At 39.9% G+C, this 12450-nt stretch overlaps 1 protein-coding gene across 8 annotated transcripts in view; it reads left to right on the top strand.

Annotated features, from left to right (window-relative positions):
* Nucleotides 1-12450, top strand: part of CALN1 (calneuron 1) — a 416505-nt gene that overhangs the window by 317086 nt on the left and 86969 nt on the right. The gene's annotated exons all lie outside the window — the stretch shown is intronic.

Raw genomic sequence — 12450 nt, 5'->3', positions numbered from 1 at the left:
CGCTAAGGGGCCCAAAGTCCAATGAGTACCTTTAGGATTTCACAGGTCATTTTTGTTTCAAGACTACTCCTCACGGTTTAGGGCCCCTAAAATGCCTGGGCAGTATAGGAACCCCACAAATGACCCCATTCTAGAAAGAAGACACCCAAACGTATTCCGTTAGGAGTATGGTGAGTTCATAGAAGATTTTATTTTTTGTCACAAGTTAGCGGAAATTGACACTTTGTGAAAAAAAACAATTCAAATCAATTTCCGCTAACTTGTGACAAAAAATAAAATCTTCTATGAACTCGCCATACTCCTAACGGAATACCTTGGGGTGTCTTCTTTCTAAAATGGGGTCACTTGTGGGGTTCCTATACTGCCCTGGCATTTCAGGGGCCCTAAACCGTAAGGAGTAGTCTAGAAAACAAATGCCTCAAAATGACCTGTGATTAGGACGTTGGGCCCCTTAGCGCACCTAGGCTGCAAAAAAGTGCCACACATGTGGTATCGCCGTACTCGGGAGAAGTAGTACAATGTGTTTTGGGGTGTATTTTTACACATACCCATGCTGGGTGGGAGAAATCTCTCTGTAAATGGACAATTGTGTGTAAAAAAAATCAAACAATTGTCATTTACAGAGGTATTTCTCCCACCCAGCATGGGTATGTGTAAAAATACACCCCAAAACACATTATACTACATCTCCCGAGTACGGCGAAACCACATGATTGGCACTTTTTTGCAGCCTAACTGCGCTAAGGGGCCCAAAGTCCAATGAGTACCTTTAGGATTTCACAGGTCATTTTTGTTTCAAGACTACTCCTCACGGTTTAGGGCCCCTAAAATGCCTGGGCAGTATAGGAACCCCACAAATGACCCCATTCTAGAAAGAAGACACCCAAACGTATTCCGTTAGGAGTATGGTGAGTTCATAGAAGATTTTATTTTTTGTCACAAGTTAGCGGAAAATGACACTTTGTGAAAAAAAACAATTCAAATCAATTTCCGCTAACTTGTGACAAAAAAATAAAAACTTCTATAAACTCACCATACTCCTAACGGAATACCTTGGGGTGTCTTCTTTCTAAAATGGGGTCATTGGTGGGGTTCCTATACTGCCCTGGCATTTTAGGGGCCCTAAACCGTGAGGAGTAGTCTTGAAACAAAAATGACCTGTGAAATCCTAAAGGTACTCATTGGACTTTGGGCCCCTTAGCGCAGTTAGGCTGCAAAAAAGTGCCAATCATGTGGTATCGCCGTACTCGGGAGAAGTAGTATAATGTGTTTTGGGGTGTATTTTTACACATACCCATGCTGGGTGGGAGAAATACCTCTGTAAATGACAATCTTTTGATTTTTTTACACACAATTGTCCATTTACAGAGTTATTTCTCCCACCCAGCATGGGTATGTGTAAAAATACACCCCAAAACACATTGTACTACTTCTCCCGAGTACGGCGATACCACATGTGTGGCACTTTTTTGCACCCTAACTGCGCTAAGGGGCCCAAAGTCCAATGAGTACCTTTAGGATTTCACAGGTCATTTTGAGAAATTTTGTTTCAAGACTACTCCTCACGGTTTAGGGCCCCTAAAATGCCAGGACAGTATAGGAACCCCACAAATGACTCCATTTTAGAAAGAAGACACCCCAAGGTATTCTGTTAGTAGTACGGTGAGTTCATAGAAGATTTTATTTGTTGTCACAAGTTAGCGGAAATTGATTTTTATTGGTTTTTTTCACAAAGTGTCATTTTCCGCTAACTTGTGACAAAAAATAAAATCTTCTATGAACTCACCGTACTACTAACGGAATACCTTGGGGTGTCTTCTTTCTAAAATGGGGTCATTTGTGGGGTTCCTATACTGTCCTGGCATTTTAGGGGCCCTAAACCGTGAGGAGTAGTCTTGAAACGAAATTTCTCAAAATGACCTGTGAAATCCTAAAAGTACTCATTGGACTTTGGGCCCCTTAGCGCAGTTAGGGTGCAAAAAAGTGCCACACATGTGGTATCGCCATACTCAGGAGAAGTATTATAATGTGTTTTGGGGTGTATTTTTACACATACCCATGCTGAGTGGGAGAAAGATCTCTGTAAATGGACAATTGTGTGTAAAAAAAATTAAAAAATTGTCATTTACAGAGATATTTCTCCCACCCAGCATGGGTATGTGTAAAAATACACCCCAAAACACATTATACTACTTCTCCTGAGTACGGCAATACCACATGTGTGGCACTTTTTTGCAGCCTAACTGCGCTAAGGGGCCCAAAGTCCAATGAGCACCTTTAGGCTTTACATGGGTGCTTACAAATTAGCACCCCCCAAAATGCGAGGACAGTAAACACACCCCACAAATGACCCCATTTTGGAAAGTAGACACTTCAAGGTATTCATAGAGGGGCATGGTGAGTCCGTGGCAGATTTCATTTTTTTTTGCCGCAAGTTAGAAGAAATGGAAACTTTTTTTTTTTTGTCACAAAGTGTCATTTTCCGCTTACTTGTGACAAAAAATAATATCTTCTATGAACTCACTATGCCTCTCAGTGAATACTTTGGGATGTCTTCTTTCCAAAATGGGGTCATTTGGGGGGTATTTATACTATCCTGGAATTCTAGCCCCTCATGAAACATGACAGGGGGTCAGAAAAGTCATAGATGCTTGAAAATGGGAAAATTCACTTTTTGCACCATAGTTTGTAAACGCTATAACTTTTACCCAAACCAATAAATATACACTGAATGGGTTTTTTTTTATCCAAAACATGTTTGTCCACATTTTCGCGCTGCATGTATACAGAAATTTTACTTTATTTGAAAAATGTCAGCACAGAAAGTTAAAAAAATCATTTTTTTGCCAAAATTCATGTCTTTTTTGATGAATATAATAAAAAGTAAAAATCGCAGGAGCAATCAAATAACACCAAAAGAAAGCTTTATTAGTGACAAGAAAAGGAGCCAAAATTCATTTAGGTGGTAGGTTGTATGAGCGAGCAATAAACTGTGAAAGCTGCAGTGGTCTGAATGGAAAAAAGTGGCCGGTCCTTAAGGGGTAGAAAGCCCTAGGTCCTCAAGTGGTTAATGGTTATATGAAAGCTTTTAATATATGTCACCAGTAATATAAATAACTGAGGTGTATGTCCGGAAGATGTTGGTTTAAAGTTAAGCTGCAGGGGACTCTCCTACTGCATACCCCCCAAGTGGAGTAATCCACAATTACAGATGTTAAGCTATATACCTATGTGCTTCGTCTATAAGTTTCTGCTACATGCTACTACTAGGCATGCTTTGTATAAAGTTAGATATCACCCCTGCATGTTGCAGGTGGCTGATACACAATGTTCCCTACTGGCGTCTGGGGTGGAGGGGTGGGGGGAGATTACTGGGACAGTCAATATGGTCAATGAGTATGTTAAAATGAGTTAATGTATGGGAGCAGAGTCTCTGGGAGTGTTAACCCTATATATAAATCTAAATGGGTAAAGCGATTAAAATAATGTCATGGAATACGCGAGGGCTGGGCACTTCTATGAAGCGGAACTTAGTGTTTACGTTTGTAAGACAGTATGATCCAGATATTTTGATCTTACAAGAGACACATCTACTAAAAGAGACCTCTGTAAGAGTGCAGAGACCTTGGGATGGTCTTATCATTCTTACCATACCTCTAATTTAAGAGGTGTCTCAATTTTAGTGCATAGGCGTCTGCAATGGGAATTACTATCCATCAAATCTGAAGCAAAATGGCAGATATGTATATATCCAGGCAAACGTGGATACTGTGCCGTTTAAAATCCTAGTGGTATACTTACCGCCTCTGGCTTCATTGGAAGTGCTCAGCCCAATTATTTCATCTATGTTAGATGATGGGCACACATCAGTACTATGTATTGGAGATTTTAATATGGTAATGCATAACCAAATGGATAGAATATCCTCAGAGACAGGGGGGAGAGGGCACACAAGAAGTAATCTTGCAACATGGGCGGTGTCACTGGGTTGGTCCGATGGATGGAGGTCTTTGAACCCAAATAAATTGGCATATTCCTGTTACACCCCGGCTCAAAAGTCATTCTCACGTATAGACTTGGCGTTGGTGAATTCGCTTGCTCTTCGGAATTGCTCGTCTGAAATCCGCTGTATTTTTAAATAGAGGAATATCTGACCACTCACCTCTTCTCCTGACAGTTGAAATTAGTACGGAACACACCAGACCTGTATGGAGATTGAATCCTTTTTGACTATCCTAATTTCCAATACCAGATAGAACCACTGATCAAATTACAACTTTTTTATGGATAATATTTCTTCATCTTCTATACATACTGTAGGGTGTGGGATTCCTCAAAATGTTATATGAGAGGATGTCTACATGCTAGTATTTCATATTTCAAGCGAACTACTAATGAAAAAGAAGAAATGCTTTTAACTACATGTACAGAATTGGAGCACGGGTATGCTAATAGTCCATCGGACCAGTCCAGAAGGGCATGGCTAATAGCCCAAAGAGAATTTTTCTCAAAACAAAAGTTTTTTGAGTCAGGTAATTTCACTGGAAAGCTGCTAGCACAGATGGCACATGGACATAGGGGATCGTCAGTGATTACTGGCATAAGTGGGGGAACGGGTCGGTTGGTTAGTTCTACTGCAGACATACTAGGAGAATTTGTCTCCTTTTCTTCTCAACATTTTTTATTAAGAGCGATAAATGTGTACAATCATACGGATGATATGGGGTACAGTCATCTGCATACATGAACTGGTACACACATTTAGAACATTCACAGTGTGTTATATGAAATGAACAGTAAAACATAAATGCAAACATTAACTAACTAGAGTACAGGACAGCAGAACCTTCGCGTCAGCATTCACTGACGCTTGTCAGATGGTTACAACCTAGTTATGCTTACTGCCTCACTAAATGGCAGTCTCTACAGAATGCTTTTACTATAAATGGGTGTCAGTAGCACTACGGCCTCTATTACCGGCACCCTCAATGGTGTCCTTAGGCTAAACTTTAGTTGGATAGATTAAATGAAAGTCCATCAAGCAGTGGCGGGCTGTTATAAAAATGATATGGCCGTGAACACCAGAGTGGCTAGGTCACATTCATTCCAGGAAATGGGGCAATCCAAGGGGTTGCCTCCCATCCCTGGGAGTCATCGAGGATAGCCTTCATCCAGTCAAAGCATAGAGCATTGCTTAAGTTTGCTCTAAATTGCGCTATTGGCAGGGATGGGGATCTCCACGAGCTTGCTATAACCCGTTTTCCCGCAAGACATATGTGCATAAGTAATTTATATTGGTGGGAAGATATTTCTGGTGGGCGCATACCTAAAAGGGCTATTTCAGGAGCTTGGATATCTTAACTTTGATAGTAGAGTAGATAACTTGAAATATTCTGATCCAGAACCTCCGGGCCTTCGGGCAAGTCCACCATATATGCAAGAGGGTGCCCTTCTGGCCACAGCCACGGAAACATAGCCCGTTGCATTTCTTGTCAAACTTGGAAATTCGGTCTGGAGTGAGATAATTTGTCTCCTTTTATACAGAATAAGGCACCAGGCCCAGACGGTCTTCCTGCAGATTATTATAAAAAATACAGAGATAAATTAGCCCCAGAATTATTAAAAGTTTTTTTAAATATCAATGATGCCCAACAACTCCCTCCTAGCTGGAACGAAGCCACCATTATAGTATTACTCAAGCCAGGTAAAGACCCGCTACAATGCGGGTCATACAGACCTATATCTCTGCTCAACGCAGATTATAAAATCTTATGTAACTATGTAACTATGTAACTAATAGACTGGCCAAATATATTCTAGATATTATTCATCCAGATCAAACCGGATGTATGCCCGGCAAGAGTACATCAATAAATATTAGACGTACATTAATACACTCTCGTATTAATGTACTCTCGTGCGCTGACCACGAAAACGATTCCGCAAACGTTACAACCCACTAATTGGAATTCTTAAGACACAGGGTGCCCAGGGACTTGTCTCCTATTTATATACTCATCTGCTGAATACAAAAGTCACTAAACAACCTTTGCCAATCTTTGCCAAATGAAACCAATGTAGAATTACAATTACAGACGATGAACAAGAAAAAATTTTTATGTCAGTAAAACAATCGTCTCTGGCTGCCCACAACCGACTTATACAACTCTATATTATACATCAGGCTTACTAGACTCCTAAATCAATGTTTTTGAAACATCTCAGAAATAATGCAAATGGCCCAAAATGTAATGTACAAGATGCTGATTTTATGCATTTAATATGGTCATGCCCAATGGTACAGACTTTTTGGTCCCAGGTGATTAGAATTTTATCTACTGTTTCTGGATTTTCGATAGACCTGGAACCGAAACTCTGTCTGTTCGTTATTATGAAATTCGAAGATGGCCAACACTACCATAGAATATTTTTATACGAAAATTTGTTTCTAGCCAGGAAAGCAATCATACTCAAATGGTTTGCCCCTGATCCTCCTCCAGTAAGCCAGTGGAAAAAAATTAGTGACTGAGACTATACAGTTTGAAAAGATCTTATACTTTCATTGAAAGTGTCCACAAAAATACAGTATGATTTGGCAAAATTGGTTGGATTCAACAAACACAGCCGAAAAACCCAATGGCATATATTGTTGATTGTACCTGGGGCCGCCTGCCCCACCTCTAGACGCCAAAACACCTGTTAATAGATAAGTGCAACACGTTGTTGTACCCTCTGATAGTTGTAGGATAATAATTTTATGTGAGAATTGGAAGAATAAGAAGTGTAAGGGTAAAAGTTGAAGAGAAATATTGGTTAGTATCCTATCTATAGAAATGTATAATATCTCAGCAACGGAATATGGAAATTGACATTACTATAATCTCGATTGTTGTTCTGTATTGCATACTATCTAGACTATTAGCTCCTGTCTGATACAACAGTAGATGTTTTATTTGTATTCCACTTATCCATAATTTAAAAGCTGTATTGTTTTATACCTTTTTATTCAATAAAATGAATTTTTAAAAAAACCCTGGCGATTAAAAGCCAGGATCGCGCTGGAAACAACAAAGATGGATCCAGGAGAACACAGTGACTCGATTAGTATGTTTTTTATTGTACAAATCGGACAATACAGATCCTCTTTAACTAACAACCTAAGATGGGGGCAGAACACCACCAAAATTCAGAAGTAGGCACAGCTGAAGTTATTCTTCCTGCTGCTACTGAAAAAATGTGCTATGTCTCTGGCGTGAAGCTCCCCCGACAATCCTTCTGCAGCAAATCTCGCTGACAGGCAGAGAGCGGGGCTGCAGAAAGATGGTGCCTAAAGCCCTGTACTGGAGACACAAATAGTCTCTAGTGCAGGGCTTTGGACGCCATCTTTCCGTAGCCTTGCTCTGCCTCTCGGGAGACTGCAGGCTGCGTGGAATTAACTGGTGCGGCGTCTATTAGAAGCCACGGCTAGTTCAACACCTGGCTGGGGGGGGTCCCACAATTGGGCAGGCAGCAGCGCTCCCACTGCACACGGCAGGCAGGCCCCAAAGGGGCCCCGAGCCCCCCTGCAGCTGATGGGGTTGCATCCCCTATAGTTACGCCGGTGCTGTTACAACACAGAGATGTGAACAGGCCCATAGAATTATATGAGTAGTGAGCAACTGAGTACTCTGAACTAGCCCTTAAAGTTACCCAATAAATGGTATCATCCAGATTCAAAACTTCCTGCTCTTGAATGTTATGTTACGCAATAAAAACATGATATTTGCCATATAGATTCCATTAGTAGTTTAGTGTAGAAATTAAAATAATTATTGAACCAGCTGTGAGAATCCAAAATTGGTATTTTTAGGGAATATAACAGAAAAAAGATGAGTTGTTGCCAATGAGTCCAATTAATATATTTTAAAATAGTGTGCATGCATGGCAAGAACAGGTTGTACAAATTGACTGAGCTGCTTTGGCACAAATTAAACATAATTTAGCCAAAAGCAGCAGCACAGAAGACAGCAGTTTTACAAAGAAAAAAACATTCATGGTGTCAGTTGATTTTTGTCTTATGATTATTGGCAATAACTTAGTATGCTTTTAAGATTATTAAAATATTAAACTCTGCCTCATGCTTTAATAAATAATAGAAGCAGTTAAGATTGCTCTCCATGTTGGGTTCAAACTTGCTAGCTATGTGTAATCTCAACTTCTTTTCATCTCTTTAGACACAAAAACTGTTTGTGCACTAATTACTAAGGGCTTGATTCACAAAGCTGCGAAAAGCCCATTAGTGCATCTTAAGTAGCTTTGAGCATAGTAATAGCAGCGCAAAGCTACATCGCGCACAGGACCACCCACATCACGCGCAACTGGACAGTAATAGTGCGCGGTGCGACGATAATGTCGTACCCGCTGCCTTGTGAAAACAGCGCATCGGGTGCTTCCAAGATGGTGCATTGATGCACCATTTTGGGAGCACCCGATGCACCATTTTCATTTACAAGGCAGCAGGTGCGACGTTATTGTCACACCGCGCACTATTACTGTCCAGCCGCGCTGTGCGCGATGTGGGTGGTCTTATGAGCGCAAACCACCAACGCTGTGGTTTTCACCCACAAAGGAACCCCTCCCTTCCTTTCATATTGCCGGGACAGAATCCGGCAAACTGGTGGAGTAGATGGTGCCTGGAAAAGGAGGAATTGCTAATGGCTGAAGGGTGAAAAGCATGCACTGAAATGCTCATAGGCTTGAAGTAGTGTTTATTATCTTTGTATGTGTCAGTAGTGAGTAGTGCAACTAAATATTTTGAATTCAAAAAAATGTTTGGTTTTGGTCCGCTTTAACCTCCTTAGCGGTATGCCTGACACTGTGTCAGGCATACCGCTCCGTGGCCCCAGGAGTCCCCCATAATTAAATAATTGTCCCAAATGACTGTAAACCCTTTAGCTAGCACTAGGCTAGCTAGTAAAGGTGTCGGGGCACCCCCGGATCCCCCGCGATCCCCCACGATCCCCCCATTTATACATTACCCCCTCCTGGATCTAGCGATCGTGCAGCCTCCCTGCACAGCTCCGGTCTCTCTATGGGGAGAATTGGGTTTGGGCATGATGTCATGACATCGGCGACGTCATGACGTCATGTGCGATCCTCCCCATAGTGAAGACTGGAGCTGTCCGGGGAGGCTGCGCCGATCACTGGATCGAGGTTGGGTAATGTATAAACACAAGATCAGCGGGGATTGGGGGGTGCCAGACACCTTTACTAGCTAGCCTAGTTCTAGCTAAAGGGTTTACAGTCATTTGGGACAATTATTTTATTATCAGGCAAAAAGTAACAAAAAGTTACTTATTATTTTATTATCAATTATTATTATTATTATTATTACTTATCATTATTATTATCTTACAATTATTTTATTATCAGGCAAAAAGTAAGTTAAAAGATGGCCAGGAATATTAAAGAGCACCTGAAGTGAGAGGGATATCGAGGCTGACTTATTTATTTAATTTTAAAGAATACACATCACCTGGCTGTCCTGATGCTCTTTTGCCTCTAATACTTTTAGCCATGGACCCTGAACAAGCATGCTGGTCAGATGTTTCTGACAAAGATTTAATGAGAATAGCTGCATGCTTGTTTTAGGTGTGGGATTTAGACATTACCTGAAAGATCAACAGGACTTCCAAGCAACTGATATTGTTTAAAAGGAAATAACTATGGCAGGCTCCATACCTCTTGCTTTAGGTTCTCTTTAAAAACTCCTTTAACTAATAGAAATAAAAAAAAATGTAAAGATACAAAATTCACGCTGCTCTTTTTTTTTTTTTTTTTTTTTTTATGCTGCTCATTTTTAGTGACTAATCTAGTGAAAACTATGCCCTTATTGGCAATAGGTTTGATAAGTTTGATTGTGTGGTACTCTTTTTTCTTCTTATATTGTGGCTTTCCAGGGTTTGTGAGGTAAAACTCAGAGTCTACTGAAAGAAGGTATCCAACAAAGTAGATACTATCCAGGTAAATCTAGAGTGGGAGCTTTATAAGATGTACTCAGAACATACCGTAGGATCTATAGACAGAAATTTTCTGACAAGTATTGCAGGATCTTATGAAAACACCCACATACAATAAAAAAGGCTATTGGATTTCAACATGGCCAAAGATACACTTTAAAATTATGACTGGTGTCCTTTTTTCCACCAAATCAGAAATGTTAGGATTTGAATTAAAAGACGATGCTTTGTAATACCAGTGAATTTATGTTCAGCTGGATAGTGGAATTAAGTTGGCTAGCAGTTATTTATAAGTTGAATGTAGGCAGTTTAGAATATGGAGGTATTTCAATGCTGTCACTGAATTCTAAGTAATACTTGGGTAAAACGTTTTTTGTAATTTCAATCACTTTGCATGTTTTGTGAATTGGCAGAACTCATCTTTTATCAGCTTAGCCTGTCAAAAGTCAGGCACACATTTGTCAAACCATGTGATCCTTACACTATAAGACACATAGGGCCATATGCAATTCACTTTTTCTCCTAGAGGAGATACTTTTTCATCTTCTACTTAAATTAACTTTTTAGCACTCTGCAACTGAAAAAAGTACTAAAAAGTAGGTGAGAAAGTATTGTCAAAATTAATCTGAGTATTTTTTTGCTTGCTGGAGACTTAAAAGTCATTTTATTGACAAGGGCCCATATGCAATTCACTTTTTCACCTGCGTTTTCTTCTAGGAGATAATTTTTCATTTTCAATTTAAAATAACTTTTCAGCACTTTTCAACTAAAAATGTACCCAAAAGAAGTTGAAAAAGTACTATCAAAATTATTTTGAGCATTTTCTTGCTTTATGGTGGCTTAAAAGGCATTTTATTGACAGGTTTAAAAATGTCAACTTGGAGAAAACTAAGGGCTGGTTCACACGGGCGTCTGCTAAGCTTTTGCTTGGCATTGCGTTCAAACGCCAGCGTTTAAACGCCAGCGTTTAAAAGCTAGCTTTTGAAGGCTTTTGAAAAGCGTTCAAGGCTAGCAGTTCTGGTCTCTGCTATTGTTTCCTCACGTTTACTGCCTCTGAAAGCAGCATGTTGCTTTTGAGACTAGACGCAACGCTGGGATCTACTGCCAGGCTTTCATGAAAGCCTGCAAAAGCCAGCTCTAAACGCTCCCATTCACTTGCATGGGATGGCAGTAGATCCCAAAAAACGCTGCGTCTGAAACGCTGCGTTAAACGCCACAAAAACGCCCGTCTGAACCAGCCCTAAGGAGGAAAAGTGAATTGCATACGGGCCAAGGTGTGAAAATGTTACCTAGGAGAAAACGTATGTGAAAAAGGTAATTGCATATGGCCCATGGACTTCAGGTTATCATTATTTTGTATTCAAGTAGCGTCAACATTTTCCAAAACATGGTACGCAGTACAAAAAAGTAGTTCAATGTTCAGTGCAATCAGAACATTTAACAACAAAGTACAAAACATACATCATTAATGTCTGGTTTAAAACATCTGCAATACTGATACTTGTTCATTAGGTTGCTAACTGCTATAAATGTGTCCATGCACATAGCAATTTCAAAGCAATCTTTTTTTTCTTTTTCTTTAAATTATCATTTTTCAGCAGTCAAGCTTAGAACCATTTTTAAACCTATTCATAACCTTTCAAGCATGAGTAACTGGAAACAACTGTATGCCAGCTGTGGACATTTGACATCTTACTAACTTTTATTCACCAAAGGAGGCAGCAGACATATCAAGGGTATTTAAAAAAATATATGTAAACTTGTACCACATTTACTGGCCATTTCAGAATAATTAAAAATCATACAATCCCTTTATGATCTCACAGGTGTCCATGGCTTATAGGCAGTTTTTCAGATTCCCAGAAACCTGTATAACTGTCACATTATGTTAAATCTTGCTCCCAGTTATGTTGTAATGTTACCATTTCTCTACACTACCTTCCTTTAATGTACCTGTGAACTGAGAGCGGGGTTTACATGACACATATAATGTTTTATATGTGGTGCTGTTTATAAACAATCAGCTCCCACAGCGCATACACGTTGCAACTCTTTTGCACACTGTGAGCGGTGACAAAGTTAAATTGGGAGCAAGCATAAGGTGGGTAACTATGCTGCAAGGGGGGGGGGGGGGGGGGGCGCAAACCAGTAGTGATGGGGCATTCTTAAAGAGACACAAAGAAGCAAAAAAAATGTATGATATAATGAATTGGTTGGGTGATACGGATAATTACTAGAATTTTAGTAGCAAAGAAAATATTCTAATATATTTATTTTCAGTTATATAGTGTTTTTTATACATTTCAACATTCTCTAATATTTGCAGATTAGACACTACTCAGCAGTCTAAATAGGTTCAAAAGTTCACTAGCTTGCTCTGTAAAATCTTCTCTGCAGAGGAAAAAAAAGATACATAGAGCTTGATTCACAAAGCCGTGCCAACTGTTTAGCC

The sequence above is a fragment of the Hyperolius riggenbachi genome, chromosome 2 (genome assembly GCF_040937935.1).
Source record: "Hyperolius riggenbachi isolate aHypRig1 chromosome 2, aHypRig1.pri, whole genome shotgun sequence".
Classification (NCBI taxonomy): domain Eukaryota; kingdom Metazoa; phylum Chordata; class Amphibia; order Anura; family Hyperoliidae; genus Hyperolius; species Hyperolius riggenbachi.
This window is presented reverse-complemented; position numbering and strand designations above follow the sequence as displayed.